This window comes from Carassius auratus, chromosome 15 (assembly GCF_003368295.1).
Source record: "Carassius auratus strain Wakin chromosome 15, ASM336829v1, whole genome shotgun sequence".
NCBI classification, from domain to species: domain Eukaryota; kingdom Metazoa; phylum Chordata; class Actinopteri; order Cypriniformes; family Cyprinidae; genus Carassius; species Carassius auratus.
The window spans coordinates 20,869,673-20,894,458 of NC_039257.1; the positions used below are offsets into that span (position 1 = coordinate 20,869,673).

The 24,786-nt window shown below is 43.1% G+C and overlaps 1 pseudogene; it reads left to right on the forward strand.

The window, feature by feature from the left end:
- The first annotated feature begins 2,564 nt into the window (after nucleotides 1-2,564).
- LOC113115475 (period circadian protein homolog 2-like) lies at nucleotides 2,565-14,768 on the forward strand (annotated as a pseudogene).
- Nucleotides 14,769-24,786: the final 10,018 nt, after the last annotated feature.

The following is a 24,786-nucleotide window of genomic DNA, read 5'->3' on the forward strand; positions in this document are numbered from 1 at the left end:
GGGATGAAGACCATCTCTTTTCAACAGGTCAGGTCTGCCCCAAAAGCTCGTCCAATTGTCTATGAAACCTATGTTATTCTGTTTGAACTACTTAGACATCCAGCCATTGAGTGATGACAATCTGCTATGCATCTCTTCACCACGGTAAGCAGGGAGGGGACCAGAGCATATTACAGTGTCTGACATCGTGCTTGCAAATTCACACACCTCTTTAATGTTATTTTTAGTGATCTCCGACTGGCGAAGTCGAACATCATTAGCGCCGGGATGAATAACAATCTTACTGTATTTACGTTTAGCATTAGCCAGCACTTTTCAATTTGACAAGATGTCAGGCGCTCTGGCTCCCAGTAAACATTTGACTATAGTGGCTGGTGTCTCTATATTCACGTTCTGTACAAAAGAATCACCAATAACAAGAGCACTTTCGTCAGGTTTCTCAGTGGGTGCATCCCTGAGTGGGGAGAACCTGTTTAATGTTTTGATTGGAACAGAAGAGCGGTGTTTTGACCCATGACTACGCTGCCTCACTATCACCCAGTTGCCCTGCTGCAGGGGCTCTGCTGGAACCGGACAATGTACAGGAATCCCTGAGCTAGACACATTTAAAGCCGTATCTAGAGCCCTAACATTCTTACTGACCTCAATTAAAGTTTGGATGCGTGTCTCTAATTCTGATATCTTCTCTGTCAGCCTAACTATTTCCCTGCATTTATCACATGTGAATCCCTCATCTGTGACAGAGATAGATAAACTGTACATGTGGCAAGAGGTGTGTCACAGTGGGGCACTGTGACTAGAGACTGGCACTGGACTTAGAACACAACACACTAGGCATGAATAGACTTTTCATACAACAACACATATTTGTTTTGCGCAATGTAACACCAGTTAACACCAGGTATGTGTGTGTATGTAATTGATTGTGTATTGTTTAAGTGTTGATCCTGTTCTCACCATTTTTTGTTTAGGTTAACACTTGGTGAGTCAATTATTTTTTTTTTTTTGTTAATTTGTGTATTGTTAAGAATACAAACAACACCGGTTGACATGTTAAATGTTTATTGTTTTCAATTATCCACTTACATAAAGTAAACAGTCATACTTACGTACTGGAACATTTTCTCATAAAAAAACAGAAGAAACCCAGGCACCACATTGCCACCATTTTTAAATACCTGTTTCCCACCAATAGAAGGCACACTTAATTGGTCTCATGCCGGAGGGGGAGATTGGTGTTTGTTTGATGCTTTGGTAAACCATAATAATGAATTTAGTTTGTGTTGTTTGAAATGGTTGTATATTTCTGCATGTTTTTAGTTCTAATAGTTATGCCTTTGTTACAATTAAGTTGCTATTTAATTGTTTTGTCTTTCTTGAACTTATTTGTTACCATAAATTATTTAATGGTTTAGTCCTAGGGGGAGGGGCTTATACTTTTTAAGTGTTTCTCTCAGTCTGGTAAAGGGGAGCTCGTAGAGTGAGTCGGGGAAAAGTTGCTTGCTTGATTTTTGGGTCAAATTATTGACATAGCCAAAAGTTTTGTTTGTACATTTAAACTTTGTACAATTTTTTTTTCTATTTTTTTTATTTATTTTTTTTATTTTATGTTTTTCTACTTTTTGAGTTACACTGTAAATATAATTTGAATTATTTTGGAAAATCTTTGTTTTTCACATTTTGGAATAAACACCAACTTTTTGTCTTCATCAGCACGTCACTTCATTTTTTCACGCCTCCATCGGCCGGTACATCCAGAGCAGGGGTGCCGCCACTGCTTGAACACCTTGTAGCAGTTGGCACACCACTGTCTCTGTTACAGTTGGTGTCAGAAGTTTTTTTTTGTACTGCTGAGGTGACGTGGACATTCTTGTTTTTACAATGCCACCAAAGACAAGGAATCAGCCTGATGAAAAAACAAGGCCAGATGTGGACCAGAGTGAAGTTGAGGATGATCCAGATGAAGAAGTGCAGTCTGCAATGGTTTCTGGGGTTGGAGCTGATACTGCTGTTACTGCACTGGCGCAGATGTTCAAGTCCTTTATGGAATATCAAAAGGATCGAGATGATCGACAAGAGAGAGAGACAATTCGACGAGAACAAAATTTTAAAGTGCTCAGTCACCATGTCACGCAGATGCAACTGGATGTGGAACGTATCAGTCATGGAGCAAGGTGCGACAAACCAGCGCCAAGGGTGTTAGACCGGGAGCCACGGCTTGCGAGACTGGAGGACTCTGATGATATTGAGCACTATCTGCTGACATTTGAGAGACTGGCAGAGGTATACCAGTGGCCTAAAGAAGACTGGGCCATTCACCTCATACTGTTGCTAACTGGTAAGGCCAGATCGGCGTTTGTTGCAATGGACCCTTCAAGTACACAAGACTATGATGTAGTTAAGACCGCAATATTGAAAAAGTATGAAATCAATGTAGAAACTTATAGGCTGAGGTTCCGTAACCTAAACACCCCTGGGATGAGTCACCACATGAGCTTTACATCAGACTGAAAGACCTGTTTTGCAAGTGGGTGCACTACTCCAGCAGCAATAAAGAGGATATTATGGAGGCACTTGTTCTGGAACAGTTCCTAAGAGTCTTGTACCCAGACGTGCGGACTTGGGTCAAGGAGCATGATCCAATCACTGCTGCTGAGGCGGCCAGACTGGCGGAGGCATATATCACAGCCCGAAAAGGAACAGGAAACTTCCGCTATGCTGGAATCCTCCCTTCGATCAGGGGTAAGTCTGAGGGATTTGGGGGGGGGGGGGGTTCAAACTCTCAAGACAGGATCCTAAGACTCCCACAAAGTAAAACCACTACTCCGCTTGTAACTTCACAGAGGGTAGTTAAAGATGATGTTGTATGTTATCATTGTGGTCAGCCAGGACATACTAGACCTCTTTGCCCCCTGAAGAAACCCAAAACAGCAAGCCTTTGTTATGTCCCTCATCCAGTTCAGTCATACCCCGGGAAATGCAACTCACAGCCAGTTAGATCTGTCTTGTTAAATGGTAGACCAGTTTTAGCCTTGGTAGATACTGGTTGTACATATACATTAGTACAGCGCAGATTTGTGCCCAGACAAGACTGGAATGATGTAGAGATGGTTACTGTTTGTTGTGTACATGGTGACAACACTCCATTGCCTACAGCAGAAGTGTATATAGAGGTCTTAAATCAGTCTTATTTGATGAAGGTTGGAATAGCTGATACTCTTCCCTATCCCATACTCCTTGGCACAGATATGCCAGTGTTGGCTGAATTACTGCAAGACACAGAATGGTGTGGGGTAGTGACAAGGGCTCAGTCAAAGCAAGTAGTACAGACAACACTCAACCCAGACCCAGATAATCCATTGCAAACTTTGCCTTTTAGTTCTGCGGATATTGAGAGGGAGTCAGGACCAACAAAAGACAACAGGTTACAACAACGTAGAGATTGGGTATCAGGGTTGATTGACACCTCAGAGCAGGCTAACGAGGATGTTGCTGAACCTGAATTATGTGAGTCAGACATTGTGATTCCCAATGATCTAGCCCAGCTGCAGAGGGGAGACCCAACCCTTGCCACATGTTTTGAACAGGTTAAGCAGAAGGATGATGCTGATGTTTTACTTGATGATCCTTTTGTGTTAAAACATGAACTTCTGTATAAGCAAACTAAGGAGGGGGATCTTCGGCTAGTTGTACCTAAAGCACAAAGAAGTGAGGTGTTGCAGTTAGGTCATTCCATTCCATGGTCAGGTCATTTAGGGTTTGCAAAGACATGTTTGAGAATCTCTAAAAGATTTTATTGGCCCAGAATGTACACAGACATTAAAGAATACTGCCAGACATGCCCTGATTGCCAACTCACTGCTGGTCGGACTCCTGCCATTGCACCACTGATCCCTTTGCCTGTGATTGATGTACCTTTTGAGAGAATAGGAGTAGATGTTGTTGGACCAGTTGAGAGAAGCCAGACAGGGAACAGGTTTATTCTAGTAATCTCAGATTATGCCACAAGGTACCCTGAAGCATATCCCTTAAGAGATGTTACTGCTAAGCAAATAGCTTCAGCCTTGTTGAAATTCTTTTCGCAAGTAGGAATACCAAAAGAGGTGCTGTATAGATCAGGGTCACAGAATTACACTGCAGACTTTCTCTCGAGGACACCACAGTCGGTGTCTGGAGAGGGAGGGGTAAATGTCACAGTGGGGCACTGTGACTAGAGACTGGCACTGGACTTAGAACACAACACACTAGGCATGCATAGACTTTTCATACAACAACACATATTTGTTTTGCGCAATGTAACACCAGTTAACACCAGGTATGTGTGTGTATGTAATTGATTGTGTATTGTTTAAGTGTTGATCCTGTTCTCACCATTTTTTGTTTAGGTTAACACTTGGTGAGTCAATTATTTTTTTTTTTTGTTAATTTGTGTATTGTTAAGAATACAAACAACACCGGTTGACATGTTAAATGTTTATTGTTTTCAATTATCCACTTACATAAAGTAAACAGTCATACTTACGTACTGGAACATTTTCTCATAAAAAACAGAAGAAACCCAAGCACCACATTGCCACCATTTTTAAATACCTGTTTCCCGCCAATAGAAGGCACACTTAATTGGTCTCATGCCGGAGGGGGAGATTGGTGTTTGTTTGATGCTTTGGTAAACCATAATAATGAATTTAGTTTGTGTTGTTTGAAATGGTTGTATATTTCTGCATGTTTTTAGTTCTAATAGTTATGCCTTTGTTACAATTAAGTTGCTATTTAATTGTTTTGTCTTTCTTGAACTTATTTGTTACCATAAATTATTTAATGGTTTAGTCCTAGGGGGAGGGGCTTATACTTTTTAAGTGTTTCTCTCAGTCTGGTAAAGGGGAGCTCGTAGAGTGAGTCGGGGAAAAGTTGCTTGCTTGATTTTTGGGTCAAATTATTGACATAGCCAAAAGTTTTGTTTGTACATTTAAACTTTGTACAATTTTTTTTTTTGTATTTTTTGTATTTTTTTTTATTTTATGTTTTTCTACTTTTTGAGTTACACTGTAAATATAATTTGAATTATTTTGGAAAATCTTTGTTTTTCACATTTTGGAATAAACACCAACTTTTTGTCTTCATCAGCACGTCACTTCATTTTTTCACGCCTCCATCGGCCGGTACATCCAGAGCAGGGGTGCCGCCACTGCTTGAACACCTTGTAGCAGTTGGCACACCACTGTCTCTGTTACAAGGTGCAAATAACAATATTAGGAAAAGCCATTACTCACCGTGCTTGATAAAATATTCTTACTGCGGTTGTTTGATGAACCTTTGAAAAACTGGAGCGAGAGAGAGGAGAAAAGAAAACAGTGACAGGTTCGAATGAAACGCTAATGACAAGCTAACGAGTGCTAACGCTTTGCAGTTGTACTGCACTCACGGATATAAAATAAAAGTGAATAATAAAAATTAATCTGATAAGATTGATCGATAATATCAGAAATATGGTGTAAATTAAGTTATATTTTATCATTTAAAAAAACAGAGAGTGATAGTAAGATAAAGATTCTAGAGAAAAAATAAAAACAGCTACACAGAGCTAAGATTAGCTACAGAAGGCCAACAGGAAGTAGAGAAAATGCTGTCCAACACCTGCAGTCAGGGAGTGAAAGAATCAAAAAGAAACAAATAGTAATTTTTAAAAGTATTTCAGGCGGGAATGTAGTTGTTTTAAACTCAAATATGCAGTTTATTTATAAAGACAGTCTCAAAAATGAGATGAGCTCCCTGCGATCAGCTGGAGCTCAGTGATCATATATACGCCGAGAGCAGCCTCACCTCGGCTAGACCTGACATTTGCCGCTGGCTCTGATGTTTCTTTAGTGGTTCAAGATAAAATATAATTTGTTTGGGGTAAAACAAAACTTTTCTTATCTTTGGCCTTTATTAACGATTTGTAACGATTCGTATTGTAAAAAGGCGCTATACAAATAAACTTGAATTGAATTGAATTCATTCAATTAATCTATTAACATGTTTTATTTATATAGGTCCTTTTTATTCCTGTCTCTATAGAAATATGAACTTTTGTCATAAAGCTCCGGTTGACTACTCACTGACAGCAACATTTGTTCCTCCATGTTGAATGAGTGACTCCTAGCAGGCTTCTGATTGGTTAACGTGGCGTGAATTGACGGCAAAGTTCAAAATGTTCAACTCGCCGCAAATGCTTAAATGCACAAAAAGCACCATTCACGCTTAACATGCATATCGCACAAAACGCTCAGTTCGCGTCATTTGCTCAAATTACAATGAGGTGAATTCGCGTCTTCCGCGCCGTGCTAAACACCTCATTCGCGCCGCGAGACCTCCAGACACGCGTAAACTCGCCTTTGCATTGACTTAACATTGAAATCATTCACGCCAGACGCTCTACTCGCATTTGGTGTGAACACAGCATTAGTCTCCTACTTGTTAAATTGAGACAATTGTACCAGTCCCCCTGAGACAATTCAAATGACACCAAACATAACTGTAAATATTATATGCATTCATGTAGAACATTATACTAATGACCTTTCTAAGTGAACCAAGTGGAGGGAGGATTGGAAAGGAAGGGAATGAGAAGGAACTGATAACATATGTGAGAGAGGTGTTTCCTGCACCTCGGCTCTGTGGGGTGTCTCGAAAGATGCTTGTGTATGTTTGTATTTTCTGTTTATAAGGAGAAAAAAGTATCTGAGGTTCGTTCATCCTTACAAGGGATGAATTAAATGGTTCTCTTTATGAATGGGCCATTGAATTATTGGTCATTCGCGCAAACTCAGATACTCTCCTGATAAACAGAAAATACAAACATACACTTAACATTTGTTTAAAATGCAGATTCATTCAGAATGAAAGTATGGTGTTGGATGTTTGGACAAAAGTTCTGCTGTGGTTTTATAGGTAATGTTTACCAAGGCCAAAAGAATCACGCAAATGTGTATTAATGAAAATGTTAATGAAATTGTATATACACACACATACATATAATGTACATATGTGCGTGTATCTGTTATATAAATTGGACTTGCTTGACTGGAGCTGGACCTGAACACAGCTCAGTTCCTGGCCTCATAATATGACATAGGAATATGAGGGCAATGTCTATAATTTTTTGTGTTTTTGTGTCTGGAGGATATTTTTGCAGTTGCAGTGTCCTTGATAACAGGAAAGATTGTTTACATTTCGGAACAGGCTGCAGGGATCTTGAACTGCAGAAAAGATGAGTTCAAAGACAGAAAGTTTCTGACACCTCGTGATGTCAGTGTGTTCTACAGTTTTACATCACCATACAGACTTCAATCTTGGAGCATGTGCACAGGAACAGGTCAGTCTATCAATGCACAGTGCACTGAATGGATTAATTCAAACAAATTGTCAACTACTCACATACCCCCATTAAAAAAAATGCCTATTTTTAGGGGTGCACCAATACTACTTTTTTTTTCTTTACAGATCCGATTCTGATACCTGACATCCTGTATAATGGCCAATACTGATTCTATACCAGTACTGTTACTTGGTCAGATGTTAATATAGATAACTTACTAACCTGCTAACTACACAATATGTTGTTATAAGTAAATAAAGCAAGCACACTTGCTTTACACATTTCCTTGATTTTTAAAAAATTTGTTATTTATTAACAAAGTATGTTTTCTTTCTTTTTTTTACATTGAACAATGATGGAGCTATTCTTTACCCATCTTCTATGGCAGGCAGCATACTGTATAAAACAAAAACAACTCCTTATAAAAATGAAAATGTTATATTGTTGTAGTAGTTATGAACAAATACAAAGATGCAACTTTTTATATGGAACTCTATAACTCTTTATATTAAGTGTGTTTTTACTCAATTGGTTCTCTATAGGGCTTATGTTTTTTGGAACAAAGCAGGAATTGCGGCCTGGCTGAAATGGGCTCGTGAAGGAATATTGTAACGGGGCTCAATTACATTAAGCATGTTCTTAAAACCTGCGTTTTCCACTATAGGCGCTCGCTCACTCAGTATGCGCTGAAGGCTCATTGCAAAATGGCTAATGCGTTTAACAGACCAGAAAAAGAAGATCCTCCAAAAACCAACAGGTCTGGGGTGCACTTTGGATTCCCTGTAAGCTATAATGGTGATGATAGAATGAATGGTAAATAGTAAGGTCTCATATCCACGGCTATAACATAAATGTAACAAATGTACCAATCGCTGCAGTGATGTCTTTTGCCCTGTTTGAATCCGTTGGAAATATCTGCCTAAATGCTGCGGGGATAGTTTGTTGCTTGTATGTTTCTCCTTTTTTTCGTCTTTCCCCAGATGCTGACACAATAAGGTGATGTCGGCGTAAATTAGTTGACATGTTTCAAGTATTCCAGCTGGTGTTGTTTTTTTTTTTTTTATTATTCCCGCTGGTGTACCCTATTGTCATGTAGATGCGACATACCATTGTTTTTTTATCCACCACTCTCTTGCCATCACCATGGCTTACAGGGAATCCAAAGTGCACCCAAACACCAGACCTGTTGGTTATTGGCGGATCTTCTATTTCTGCTCTGTTAAACGAATTGGCCAACACGTACCGCACTGAGTGAGCGAGCACCTGACTGAGTAGCCTAACATATAAGTTGGTGTTTTTTTCTTCTTCGGGGGTGTCAGGGTCGTTGCCTGTTACGTCGTTTGGGTTATTGGGCTACCTTGTTGAACGCATATCATTATTGTAACAGAAATGAGTCGAACCAGACAAATTAAAGAGTCTACCAAAGCTGTGCGTTGAAACACGAGCCGAATTCCTCAAGAAGCAATAAATCAGTTCTAGTGCCACAAGAACCAAGCAAGGTGACCAACCAACTTGTTCACACAACAGCTTTTAACATTAACACCACTAGAACAATTATTTACAATTTCAATTCGAAGAAGAGAAATTTGGTGTCAAATTTGTTGTTCGTAATTGAAATGCAACGCTGGACATCACATGGAAACCCATGAGTTAAACACTTCCATTGACTTCCCCCCACCTAGCAAAACCAGACTGAAATTCCTAAGGGGGAAGGGATTTTGTCTCCACAGAAGTATTTGTCAAGAGAATGGCAAAGAAACTGCTTTTGTACATATATATGGACCAGAATGAACTCAAAAAGACTCCTAAATGAATCAGTCCATTGCATCACTCCATATTCATTTATGTGTAACCCACACATTTGACTATCATGTTATAATCACTTATTGTGTATGTTTTTTTTTTATAACTATGGCATAGCTTAACGATTTGTAATTATGTTTGGTATGTCTGTGATCCTTGAATTGTGATCTGCTTGCTTGAATTAGTTCAGACAATAATTTATTTGTCCCATGTATCGTATTCGTGTTATAGGAATCATGTCCAAAATTAGACCCTGCCAGAGCAGGAAAATTCGGACCACATGCTTGGTAAGATAAAAATATGATTTATGATACCCCCCGATCCAAGACAATATCTGATTGGTAAAGACAACATTTGAGGTGTGGCCAACAGGCAGGTTTAAAAACTGAGGACATCGTAAAATCTTGGCTTTTAGTCTGCTTTCAGTGTCTGCTTTGAGTCTCTAGCTATGCTGCTGCTATTAGCCATGTCAGCTTCTAGTCTCTAGCTATGCTACTGCTAGCTTGTAGCTTCTAGCCATGCTGTTTTGTTATCACTGTTCTTTGAGCGCGGTTGCAGCGTGCTTCATCCTGCATGCCTGCTGCTACTCAGTCACGATGAGAAGAAACCCAAGCTTGTCTCGTCAAACTTTATTTCTTTTCTTTTCCGTTTGAGAGTTTCGTGTTCTGAGTTAAGTTTGTAACGTCGAGTTCAACTTCAACCAGCCACACAACTCTGCATCTTCAGTCAACGCCCAAGCACGGGCTCCCCAAGGCGTCATTTCAGCAACTACTGAACTTCTAGCCCTTTCACCGGGACTCCTTCACAGGAGATGCAAGTAACTTTACCTCCAGACTGTGACCTTTACTGGTGTATCTAATAATAATTTTAACCTCACTGAGGAACTCAATGCGAGGGCTAATTACGTTATTGATGGTTGTTCATGTCTATGCAATTTAAGGTATTGCTGTAAACTTGGGATTCCATATTTCCATTCTCTTAAACTCATCTTTCCATAACTTTCGATCTTCCTGCGTTTATGTGTTAGATTAGTTTATATGTCTTAGATTTATCTAATAAAGCCTTATTCGTATTGAAAAGAGAAGTATCTTGTGTTTTGTGCTTACAAGTTAATGTCTTAAACTGCCGATCTTGTTACTGTGCTAACTGATAGTGTTTCACTATAGTTTGGATATTAGTATCCAGCGCAGATTTGATGTTAAACGGCTCGTTCACTGAATCGCAGGGCGTCTCAGTGATCAGCCGTGAAACAGTGATTCTGTTCAAATTCCCTTTAAAATCTTAAATGATTCCCTTCGAGCTAAATTGACCTGTTTCCGTTACATTATATTTCTTTTTTTTTCAAATATAATTAATTAGTCCAACGAACCGTTCGGTACATATATATATATATATATATATATATATATATATATATATATATATATATATATATATATATATATATATATATATATATGTATATATATGTATATATATGTATATATATATATATATATATATATATATATAGATAGATAGATAGATAGATAGAAACATACTGTACTGTGTGTATATATATATATATATATATATATATATATATATATATATATATAGATATATATATATATATAGATGTATATATATATATATATATATATAGTACAGACCAAACGTTTGGACACACCTTAATGAAAATTGTAGATTCACACTGAAGGCATCAAAACTATGAATTAACACATGTGGAATTATATATGCAATTACCGTATTTTTCGGACTATAAGTCGCACCTGAGTATAAGTCACATCAGTCCAAAAATACGTCATGATGAGGAAAAAAACATATATAAGTCGCACTGGACTATAAGTCGCATTTATTTAGAACCAAGAACCAAGAGAAAACATTACCATCTACAGCCGCGAGAGGGCGCTCTATGTTTTCAGTGTAGACTACAGGAGCACTGAGCAGCATAGAGCGCCCTCTAGCAGCTGTAGACTGTAATGTTTTCTATTGGTTAATTTCTCTCGGTTCATGTCAAATTAATTTTGATAAGTCGCACCTGACTATAAGTCGCAGGACCAGCCAAACTATTAAAAAATGTGCGACTTATATGGTAAAATACGGTATATACATAACAAAAAAGTGTGAAACAACTGAAAACATGTCATATTCTAGGTTCTTTAAAGTACCCACCTTTTGCTTTGATTGCTGCTTTGCACACACTTGGCATTCTCTTGATGAGCTTCAAGAGGTAGTCACCTGAAATGGTCTTCCAACAGTCTTGAAGGAGTTCCCTGAGAGATGCTTAGCACTTGTTGGGCCTTTTGCCTTCCGTCTGCGGTCCAGCTCACCCCTAAAACCATTTTGATTGGGTTCAGGTCCGGTGACTGTGGAGGTCAGGTCATCTGGTGCAGCACCCCATTACTCTCCTTCTTGGTCAAATAACCCTTGATGCCTTCAGTGTGACTCTACAATTTTCATAGTCATGAAAATAAAGAAAACTCTTTGAATGAGAAGGTGTGTCCAAACTTTTGGTCTGTACTGTGTGTGTGTGTGTGTATATATATATATATATATAGATAGATAGATAGATAGATAGATAGATAGATAGATAGATAGATAGATAGATCTATGTATTAGGGCGGTCAATAGTTTACAATTTTTAATCAAATTAATCACACCATTTGTCTGTGATTAATCACGATTAATCGCACACTTTGTGAAATTAAGCATAGACCATTTATCTTATTTCAAATTTTTTTGTCATCATTTGCTATATACAGCAAAGTAAACCAAAATAGTAGAAGGTGATTCTCAAAAATCTGTATTTTCTGCAAGCTTGTATACAAGACACATTTAGATGTCTTTCCAAAAAATGACACTTAGAAACTCCAAAATGCAGCAAAGGAGCCCATATAAGCACATATGGAAAAATATATATATATATATATATATAATATTATTATTATTATTATTTATTTATTTATTTTTTATTTATTTTTTTGTATTTGTACAGTGCAACATTTTTACATTTTGGAGGAGTCAAGTTGTGATACCGAACAAGACCACATGGAGATGCCAAAAAAATAAAAAATAAACTTACCCAAATCAACAGCCTGCTGACTGCATATATCTACTACAGTACACAAAATAATTCATTAAAATTAGAGGGTTGTTTGACCTTGCATGCATGTAAACCTATGGTAGAAGACTCCCTAAACAATAATAGGAATCTCATGTAATTAATAACTCACCCTCATGTCGTTCCAAACCACTGAGACCACCGTTTATCTTCGAAACACAGTTTAAGATATTTTGGTAGCACTTTATTTTACAGTCCTGTTTCCCATGTACATACTATGTACTTATTATAGTAATTACAATAACTATGTAATAACTAGGTACTAACCCTGAACCTATCCCTAAACCTAACCCTACCCCATGTAGTTACCTTGTGTTACCAGAACTTTCTTAGATAAATACACTGTAAGTACACTATAAGTACATGTTAGTACACGTACTGTAAAATAAAGTGCAACCGATATTTTAGTCCGAGAGCTCTTAGTCCCTCCATTGAAACTGTGTGTACGGTCTACTGTCCATGTCCAGAAAGGTAATAAAAACATCATCAAAGTAGTCCATGTGAGATCAGAGGGTCAGTTAGAATTTTTTGAAGCATCGAAAATACATTTTGGTCCAAAAATAGCAAAAACTACGACTTTATTCAGCATTGTCTTCTCTTCCGTGTCTGTTGTGAGAGAGTTCAAAACAAAGCAGTTTGTGATCTCCGGTTTGTGAACAAATCATTCGATGTAACCGGATCTTTTTGAACCAGTTCACCAAATCAAACTGAATCGTTTAAAACGGTTCAGGTCTCCAATATGCATTAATCCACAAATGACTTAAGCTGTTAACTTTTTTAATGTAACTCCCTCTGAGTTCAAACAAACCAATATCCCGGAGTAATTCATTGACTCAAACAGTACACTGACTGAACTGATGTGAAGAGAGAACTGAAGATGAACACAGAGCCGAGCCAGATAATGACTCGTTCTAAAATATCTTTAACTATGTTCCGAAGATAAACGGAGCTCTCACTGGTTTGTAACGACATGAGGGTGAGTTATTAATTACATAATTTTGATTATTGGGTGAACTAACCCTTTAATATCAGCTAATTTTCCAATGATTCTGAAATGACTAACATTCTTGATTCATTTTCTGTTATATCTACTTATTTTCTTTTTATTCATTGTAAAATATTAATAATATAATAAAATTTTCTATGTGATGTGTTAGACTAAACAGGAATTGTCATGCCAGTTACATAATATTACATAATTATTTTTGTTGATTTGATTGCTTCTGTTGTCATTATTTGGATAAAAGCACCGGTTAAATGTAAAACTATGTAAATTTGATGTGATAAAATATATAGATTAAAATGTAATTAACAATATAGAACAAAATTAACAATATAGAATACACTGCATTTTAGCTTGCTTTTTTGCTCAAATGCATGATCTATTTAAGTCTATGTCATATTAAAAAGAATCTTTACTTCTAACCACAGAGAGCTAGTTCCAGCTTACACAACTTCTCAGTTTAAATGAACATTTGCAAATTGGTATTTCGGAAAACACTGAATCATTAAACTGTTAGTATGGAACTTGCAACCATAGTTTGCTAACAGTGATTTTTGGGAAACGCACCCTAGCTCTGATTTGGAAAAAAAAACAATACAACATTTAGTTTGAGGCCAAAAAGTATAAAATTAAAAGAATTACCCAAAATAACAAAAACACTTTGGCTCAATATAGTGAACGGTTTTGTTTTTGGGGAAACAGGTTGAGGGAGGTCTCCTCATTTATTTACTCTACTAATCTCTCTAGTTCTTGTTTTCTTTTTGGTCTCATTCATCTCCGCTATTTTTCAGAGTCATCATGGACTGAGTTCATGCAGGAGAAATCCTTCTTCTGTCAAATCAGGTCAGACAGACTTGAATCAAGCACTATTAGACACATTTATTTTACTATTACGCACATTTATATTAACTGTTCATAGCTGTAAGTGCAATAATATAATTTCAAACTGCCATTTATTTTGTTACTATCTTACATGCATATGCATAGTGTGGTAGGTTTGAAGTAGTCACTGCATGTTGTCAATATGTCAGATGCATATTGTACTCTAGTCTAGTTGTATAATAATATCTTTAAAATGTGCTTTTGTTTTTGTTTGTTTGTGTAGTGGTGGTAAAGAGAAGGAATGAGATCTGCAGTACTATCCTTTCAGGATGACTCCATATTTAATGAAGGTTCAAGACTCCGAGCTCTCTGAGGAACATTTCTGCTGCCTCATATTGGCTGAGAGAGTTCACTCTGGATATGAAGGTAATCGCACACAGATGGTATTGCCCTTGATTGTTTAGCTTTCAAGCTATTATTATAAATAAATAGGTTGTGTCTTTTGAATTTTATTTATTTATTTTTCTAATTTGCAGTACCAAGAATTCCACCTGATAAGAGAATCTTCACCACAACACACACGCCAAACTGTGTGTTTCAAGATGTTGATGAAAGGTTTGTGTCTGTGAACCATGAAAGGGGTCATATGAAGTTGCTAAAAATAACATTATTTTTTGTATTTGGTGTAATTGTCACAGGTCAGGGGGGCCAAGCTGGACTGCGCCCACCCCTAAACCAGGACCACCTCGAGGAGCGTATCAGAGGGAAGAGTCGGAGACAGAGAATAAATTTAACAAGTTTTATTTTGAAGTAAAAGCAAATTGGGAATCCTAACCTAAAATCTTCTTTGTTACCCTCAGGGCTTGAAGGTAAACAATGCAGCGACCGGGGACTCTCCCGCCCTCTTCCTCTGTGCGGGCCCCGCAATAGATGGACAGATGGGTGGTCAAGTAGGTATTTCACAGGTGGGAATACAATCGGCAAGCCCGCAGTCTGGTAAGTCTCCTCTGGTAATTAAATACTTCCAAACTCCCTTCCCTTCTTCACAGATGCAGAATTTGGGACGGATGGATATCGGTCAGGTCCGTACACGGCAGATACACAGCCTTGAGGTGGGGATGTGTTTGGCAAGTGAGGGGTCCGGTAAGTCTCCTCCGGTAAGTATGTAATTCCAGCCTTCCTTCCTTCTTCCCCAGGTACGGAATTTGAGGCGAATGATATCAGTCAAGTACGTATACGGCAGGTGCACGGTCTTACAGTAAGGTGGCTTCTCCTGACACCGTCAGAGTGGATATTCCAGACAAAGCGTGCCCATCTCACGTTCGTGACAAAGGACAGTCACCTCTCTCAGCACAGGTGGGCCACAAGGATGCAACAAACTCTAAGTCAACAGGCTGTGCAGGGTTTCTACTGAAACAGACAGAATGGATGCTTCAGACAAAGTATACAGTTCACATGCGTTGGAAGGAACGAACACTTCTCACAATACGGATGAATAGCAGGGATACAGCAGACTCGAAGTCAACAGGCTGAATGGGGCTTCCTCATACAGATGAGTAGCAGGGATACAACAGACTCAAAGTCAACAGGCTGAATGGGGCTTCTTCTGAGACAGACAGAATGGATGTTTCAGGCAAGTATACAGTTCACATGCATTGGAAGGAGCGAACACTTCTCACCATACAGTTGAATGGCAGGGATACAGCAGACTCGAAGTCAACAGGCTGAATGGGGCTTCTTCTGAGACAGACAGAATGGATGTTTCAGGCAAGTATACAGTTCACATGCATTGGAAGGAACGAACACTTCTCACAATACAGACGAATAGCAGGGATACAGCAGACTCGAAGTCAACAGGCTGAATGGGGCTTCTTCTGAGACGGACAGAATGGATGTTTCAGGCAAGTATACAGTTCACAGGCAGTGGAAGGAACGAACACTTCTCACCATACAGTTGAATGGCAGGGATACAGCAGACTCGAAGTCAACAGGCTGAATATGGGCTTCTTCTGAGACAGACAGAATTGATGTTTCAAGCAAGTATACAGTTCACATGTATTGGAAGGAGCGAACACTTCTCACCATACAGTTGAATGGCAGGGATACAGCAGACTCGAAGTCAACAGGCTGAATGGGGCTTCTTCTGAGACAGACAGAATGGATGTTTCAGGCAAGTATACAATTCACATGTATTGGAAGGAGCGAACACCTCTCACCATACAGTTGAATGGCAGGGATACAGCAGACTCGAAGTCAACAGGTTGCACAGAGCTTTTCTGAGGCAGATAGTAAGTATTTCAACAGGGCATCTCTTCTCCTATTAGCACAACAGAGGGGTTAATTCACATCCCAGATGATAAATCCTCAACATCCAGACAGTTGGAACAAATCAGTGTCGCAGGACTCTTACTATTGACAGTCAGCCCTCATGACACATAGAGAGTGCATGGCAAACAGGAATGTAGCTTACACACACACACGACAATTCCACTTCAAACATATATTGTGGGGGAAAACATCAATTTTAGCCACTGCAAACTCACTTCACGACGTGCAATTTAAAGCCAGCACTCACACTCGGGTTTCTGTCCGAGGGGAAGGGGGAGGGCGCAATCCTCACTGCCACTGAGGATGTTCTGAGATGTTTTTCTTCACAGTCACAGGCAGAGTTCACATCACCATTTATAGAGGAGGGAGAGGTAAGAGATCGGTAATGAATCAATACAATCCACTCAGTGATATTTATGATCGTGATCCAAACACTCCAAACCACATCCAATTCAGTGTCAAACGTGTGCAATTACAAGACTCAGTTCTCAGTTACTCAGCTCCTCTCCAATGCAAACAGGGTAATTCACTCTCCTGCTGTTGTTCTCGAATCCCTCATCAAGCAACACTGTCCTCTTCATTCACCCGTCCTCCAGTAACTATTACCACCCAATAAAACGACTTTTCACAAGGGAGAAAAACCACACGCACCACCTCTCTCTCCTGCTTTTTATCCTCTCCACTGTTGATGAGGCCTCACGCAAACTCTGAGTAAATCCCCCACACCTGTTGCCAATCCATCATTTGGGGTTGTCACAGCAACAAACGCACACACAGGCCTGGGAACAGGGTTACACTCAAAGCGTTCCCCCGGGAACACTGCTTCAGCGGGAATAAGTTCCACATGCCATTTGTCACACTGTGACATACCCCCCCGCCAAACCGTTCTAGTCCCGAGAACGGTCTCCAGACACCCAGTCTCCAAACCTAGCTGGAGGCTGACCTCGATTCTCACGCTGGGACCGTCGAGGTGGGGAAATGGGTGCTTCAGGTCGTAGCCCTAGGCCCAGGCCTCCTGGAATCACCGCCCATCCTACCAGCGGGGGCATCCCGGACGTTTCAACCGGTGGATTCTCTACAACACGTTTTGGGTAGTTTGGGCAAGGGCGGATCAAATTTCGATGTAACACCCGTTCGGGGCCCGCCTTTCCTTCTGGCCGCAATGCATATATGGGTTGGTCTGGGTGTGGCTGTCGCAAAACGACAAACGGCTGAGCCTCCCACCGGTCACTCAATTTTCCCTTCCCTTGTCGGCGATTATCCCGCACCAGCACCCTCTCCCCTGGTAGTAACGGTGCCTCTCGAGCCGTCCGGTCATACAACCTCTTGTTCTTCAACGCTGCTCGGTTAATCCGGCCCGAGACTCGTTCGTATGCCGACTGGAGGCGTTGATGATGTCCCGTCACCCAATCTGTCAAACTACCTCCCTCTTCCCCTGCAGTGGTCCCCAGAAGCATATCCATCGGAAGTCTCACATGTCTGCCGAACATCAGGTAGGTGGGGGCGTAACCAGTGGTACTGTGTACACTGTTGTTATAGGCCTGTACCATCGCCGGGAGTCTGTCGACCCAATGGCCTTGCTGTTCCTCCTCTAAGGTTCCTAATAAACTCAGCAAGGTCTGATTAAACCTCTCACACCCCCCGTTCCCTTGGGGGTGATAGGGAGTCGTATGGGTCTTCTTGCATCCGTACAGTTGGCACAGCTCATGGATCACCCTGGACTCAAAGTTGGTTCCTTGGTCTGAGTGGAAAATTTCAGGGCATCCAAATGGTTGGATCACATACCTCCAAAGGGCGTTGGCAGTCGTAATGGCGGTTTGGTCCACAGTTGGGATGGCCCAAGCATACTTAGTAAACAGATCGGTTACCACAAGGATGTTCTGGATCCGATCCACTGGCCGTCCCAAAGTCAGATAATCCATGGCCACCATATGTAGCGGTGCCTTGGCCTGCATCGGAACCAGCGGTGCCCGTACGTCCTTCTTGGTCTTAAACAACGTGCAGCGTGGGCACCTCTGAAGGTAAGTCCTCGTGGCACCCTCCATTCCGGGCCAGTAGAAGTGTCGCCTCACCAGTGCCAATGTCCTCTCCTGCCCCTGATATTCCATCTTGGTGTGATATGCCTCCAATAAAGCCTGACAACGCCCTTCAGGGACCACGATTTGACAGACCTCATCGCCCCGACCTGGGTCCTGGAGGGCCCTACAGAGCACACCTTCCTTCAAATAGAGTCTCCCCCTCTGTCCCAGCAGGCCCCGCACAATCCGAGTCTGAGTCCGGCGTCCCACACCCTCAGGCCAGGCCTTCTGTTCTAGCCACGTTCGAACCAACGCTACATCTCCGTCTTCGCCCTGCCACCGCCTCCATTGCTGTGGGTCCCACCCCCAACAAGGGGGGGGGTTCCTCCGATACTTGCCCTGGTGCCTCTACAACTCCCACCATCAGTCCCTCATCGGACCCCGCTTCTGGTGCTGGTACCTGACCTGCCGATCCTTCGCCGGGTAACCTTGATAGTACATCGGCATTAGTGTGTTCTCTTCCTGGCCGGTACTGGAGCTGATAGTCAAAATTGGCCAGTTGTGCCACCCAGCGTTGTTCCACCGCCCCCAGTTTAGCAGTCTGCAAATGAACCAACGGGTTATTGTCCGTGACGACCCGTACCTTGGCTCCCCACAAGTAATCCTTGAACTTTTCACACAACGCCCACTTCACTGCCAGCAACTCAAGCTTAAAAGAACTGTAATTGGCGTCGTTCTTCTCCGTTGGATGTAAACTTCGGCTTGCATAGGCGATTACCTTTTCCTCTCCCTGTTGCTTCTGGGCCAAGACAGCCCCCAAGCCCAGGTGGCTAGCATCGGTATACAGGATGAAGGGTTGTGTGAAGTCAGCGTAGGCTAGGATCGGGGCCTGTAGTAGTTCCTGCTTGAGTTTCTGGAAGGCAGCTTCACAGGCCGGATCCCATTGGATCGAAGGGGACCCTCGGCCACGAACTCGTCCCATACCTCCCAGCAACTGGTTGATCGGCCTAGCGATTTTAGAGAAATCTTTAATGAATCGCCTATAGTAACCCACGAAGCCCAGGAATGAACGAACCTGGCACACCGTCTTGGGCGCAGCCCACTCCTGCACTGCCACCACCTTCTCGGGATCAACTGAAATCCCCGCTGCACTCACCACATGCCCCAAGAATTTAACCTCTTTGCGGAAGAGCTGGCACTTGTCTGGCTGGAGCTTCAACCCATATCGCTCTAGGGAACGGAAGACTTGCTCTAGGTGCTCGAGATGGGACTTGAAATCTGGGGAGTAGACAATGACGTCGTCTAGATAGACGAGGGTGGAATCCATCAGTTGGTTGCCTAAACAACGCTGCATCAGCCGTTGGAACGTGGCTGGGGCGTTGCAAAGGCCAAACGGCATCCGGTCCCATTCATATAGGCCAAAGGGGGTAGTGAATGCAGTCTTCTCCCGGTCATGCTCGTCCATCTGCACCTGCCAGTAACCGCTGGCCAAGTCAAGGGTGGAATACCAGGTGGCTTGTGTGAGGCTCGTGAGAGAGTCTTCAACTCGAGGCAACGGGAAAGCATCCCTTTTGGTGACTTGATTCAGCCTTCGGTAATCCACACAAAACCTCCAGGAACCAGTTTTCTTTCGAACCAGTACTATCGGGGCAGCCCAAGGGCTACTGCTCTCTCGAATAATCCCCTTGTCAAGCATCCCTCGCAAAAGGGTGCGGACCTCTGAATACAAGGTCGGGGGCACGGGTCGATAGCGCTCTCGGCTGGGTGCAGCATCCCCAGTTGGGATTTGATGTCGCACCACATCCGTGCGGCCGTAATCCTCATCGTGAGTGGAAAACAAGTGCTGCCATTCCATCAAGAACTCTTGGAGTTGTCCCAATTGCTCTTCTCCTAGTCCTTCACCCCGTAAAGACTCCCCCATCAGGTGGGTAGGCAACCCTCCTCCTATCTCTCCCGCCCCCGAACCCGCTCGTGTCAGGGCCACCTCTACCACTGTCGGGCCTACCCGATTGAAGTTGACTTCACCCTGTTCACGAACCTGCTGGGGCCTCACTGAGGTCACCCGGGCCAAACGCTGGTGACGATACAAGTGAACAGGGAAGGGATTCATGTTCCTGACTCGCAATGAGACCCGGCCCCCCTGAACAGTCGCCAATCCTCGAGCAACTTCCACCTTGGGACCATCTTCATGGGGTTCCACCATGACCCAATCTTCCGGACTATAAAGTCGAGGAGGCAACCTGACCCCGACCAAAGCCTCACTCTGAGCTGGAATGGACAAGGCGTAACGGCAGGCTACTCTTCCCGTGCTTTCCCGATCCCCCTGTTGTTCGGCCAGACATACTCGACGGCAGTCGGCCCTGATGCGGTCCCACTCCTGCCCGGCTGATGTTGCAGCTGTTCGAGCCGGTCTACTTCGGAACAGCTCCTCCCAACAGTCCGAAATGACGTTCATCCCAATCAGGGCACGATGAGACCCCAGGCATGTGTCTCGTACGACCACCACTCCTTTCTGTGGCACCACTACTCCCTGAATCTTTAGATCAGTCACAAGGTATCCCACATACGGGATGTCAAGACCATTCGCCCCACGTAGCGTCAACCAGGGGGCTTCCGCAGGTGGACGACCTTCGGTGCCAAACAACTCATGGGCCAAGCTTTCGGTGAATAGGGTCACTTGGGAGCCTGTATCCAAGAGGCACTGCACTTTCTGGTCATTGACCTGAACCACCACCACTGGGCAACAGCCCACCAGGCGGCTCCTAGAAGTTGTAGGCAGAGAGGGGTCTGATAAGGGGGTCCCGACCACTTGACCCACAGTGGCCGGAAACTCTAAAAACCCCCTTGCGATGCACGTCGAGCAGGACACTGACGGAAGTAATGTCCCGGCTCTCCACAGCCGTTGCAGATGGGACGCCCACACTCATCCCACTGAAATCGCGAGCCAGAAGGTCGGGATGGACGGCGGTCGGGAGGACGGTTCCCATCAGAGTAAGCCCGCTCCCGCGGTAAAGAGGACAACTGGAGGCGCTCTCGCCGAAGCTCCTCCATAAAAGATTTAGATAGGTCAGACATTTGTTCCCGCACATCTCTCTTCAACTCTTCCCGGAGGGCCTGCTTCCAGTCAGATGTCGTAGTAGTCGAAGGGGTGCTAACAACATTCGTGGCTAGGCAGCTGGGAGGATCTACATTCTCCATGTGGTCACACTCAAGGGCCAGTGCTTCTTGTCGAAGCTCTTCAAAGGTCAGGTTCGGGGTTCGTCGAAATTGCACCCGCAGACTCTGACGCACAGGGCCTTCCCGCAGCCCCACTAAAAACTGATCTCGTAGTAAAACCTCTTCGCCCCCCAGGCCATGATCCTGTCTCCCTGTAAGTCTAGAAAACTGTTCCCGTAATTGTAGGGTAAATGCCCGAACAGATTGCCGAGGGCCTTGCCGAGAATTGAAAAATTGCGTCCTCAGAACAGCTACCGGGGTGGTGTCTCCATATTGTCCCGTGAGGAAGTCAAAAATGGCCTGGACAGTCGCTCGAGTTGCTGCCGGTGCTGCCTGAACTTCTCTCCTCGCTTCCCCTTCCAAGGAGTTTAAAACAAACTGAACCTGCTGCGGGGCACTCAGACCTTGGAGCCCTGCCAGGTACTCCACCTGTACCTTCCACATCGACAAGCTCATTTCGGATCCCGGGCCTCCATACTTCGGAGCCCACGGAGCCCCCATAAAGATTGGCACGACGGGTTGCCGTGCCCCAAGCACTTCCTCTTCTGCCATCTCGACCTCTGGTCGCTCAACTCGAGGTAGAACCCTGCCGACTACGCCAATCTGTCACAGGTCAGGGGGGCCAAGCTGGACTGCGCCCACCCCTAAACCAGGACCACCTCGAGGAGCGTATCAGAGGGAAGAGTCGGAGACAGAGAATAAATTTAACAAGTTTTATTTTGAAGTAAAAGCAAATTGGGAATCCTAACCTAAAATCTTCTTTGTTACCCTCAGGGCTTGAAGGTAAACAATGCAGCGACCGGGGACTCTCCCGCCCTCTTCCTCTGTGCGGGCCCCGCAATAGATGGACAGATGGGTGGTCAAGTAGGTATTTCACAGGTGGGAATACAATCGGCAAGCCCGCAGTCTGGTAAGTCTCCTCTGGTAATTAAATACTTCCAAACTCCCTTCCCTTCTTCACAGATGCAGAATTTGGGACGGATGGATATCGGTCAGGTCCGTACACGGCAGATACACAGCCTTGAGGTGGGGATGTGTTTGGCAAGTGAGGGGTCCGGTAAGTCTCCTCCGGTAAGTATGTAATTCCAGCCTTCCTTCCTTCTTCCCCAGGTACGGAATTTGAGGCGAATGATATCAGTCAAGTACGTATACGGCAGGTGCACGGTCTTACAGTAAGGTGGCTTCTCCTGACACCGTCAGAGTGGATATTCCAGACAAAGCGTGCCCATCTCACGTTCGTGACAAAGGACAGTCACCTCTCTCAGCACAGGTGGGCCACAAGGATGCAACAAACTCTAAGTCAACAGGCTGTGCAGGGTTTCTACTGAAACAGACAGAATGGATGCTTCAGACAAAGTATACAGTTCACATGCGTTGGAAGGAACGAACACTTCTCACAATACGGATGAATAGCAGGGATACAGCAGACTCGAAGTCAACAGGCTGAATGGGGCTTCCTCATACAGATGAGTAGCAGGGATACAACAGACTCAAAGTCAACAGGCTGAATGGGGCTTCTTCTGAGACAGACAGAATGGATGTTTCAGGCAAGTATACAGTTCACATGCATTGGAAGGAGCGAACACTTCTCACCATACAGTTGAATGGCAGGGATACAGCAGACTCGAAGTCAACAGGCTGAATGGGGCTTCTTCTGAGACAGACAGAATGGATGTTTCAGGCAAGTATACAGTTCACATGCATTGGAAGGAACGAACACTTCTCACAATACAGACGAATAGCAGGGATACAGCAGACTCGAAGTCAACAGGCTGAATGGGGCTTCTTCTGAGACGGACAGAATGGATGTTTCAGGCAAGTATACAGTTCACAGGCAGTGGAAGGAACGAACACTTCTCACCATACAGTTGAATGGCAGGGATACAGCAGACTCGAAGTCAACAGGCTGAATATGGGCTTCTTCTGAGACAGACAGAATTGATGTTTCAAGCAAGTATACAGTTCACATGTATTGGAAGGAGCGAACACTTCTCACCATACAGTTGAATGGCAGGGATACAGCAGACTCGAAGTCAACAGGCTGAATGGGGCTTCTTCTGAGACAGACAGGAATGGATGTTTCAGGCAAGTATACAATTCACATGTATTGGAAGGAGCGAACACCTTCTCACCATACAGTTGAATGGCAGGGATACAGCAGACTCGAAGTCAACAGGTTGCACAGAGCTTTTCTGAGGCAGATAGTAAAGTATTTCAACAGGGCATCTCTTCTCCTATTAGCACAACAGAGGGGTTAATTCACATCCCAGATGATAAATCCTCAACATCCAGACAGTTGGAACAAATCAGTGTCGCAGGACTCTTACTATGACAGTCAGCCCTCATGACACATAGAGAGTGCATGGCAAACAGGAATGTAGCTTACACACACACACGACAATTCCACTTCAAACATATATTGTGGGGGAAACATCAATTTTAGCCACTGCAAACTCACTTCACGACGTGCAATTTAAAGCCAGCACTCACACTCGGGTTTCTGGTCCGAGGGAAGGGGGAGGGCGCAATCCTCACTGCCACTGAGGATGTTCTGAGATGTTTTTCTTCACAGTCACAGGCAGAGTTCACATCACCATTTATAGAGGAGGGAGAGGTAAGAGATCGGTAATGAATCAATACAATCCACTCAGTGATATTTATGATCGTGATCCAAACACTCCAAACCACATCCAATTCAGTGTCAAACGTGTGCAATTACAAGACTCAGTTCTCAGTTACTTCAGCTCCTCTCCAATGCAAACAGGGTAATTCACTCTCCTTTCTGTTGTTCTCGAATCCCTCATCAAGCAACACTGTCCTCTTCATTCACCCGTCCTCCAGCTAACTATTACCACCCAATTAAACGACTTTTCACAAGGGAGAAAAACCACACGCACCACCCTCTCTTCTCCTGCTTTTTATCCTCTCCACTGTTGATGAGGCCTCACGCAAACTCTGAGTAAATCCCCCACACCTGTTGCCAATCCATCATTTGGGGTTGTCACAGCAACAAACGCACACACAGGCCTGGGAACAGGGTTACACTCAAAGCGTTCCCCCGGGAACACTGCTTCAGCGGGAATAAGTTCCACATGCCATTTGTCACACTGTGACA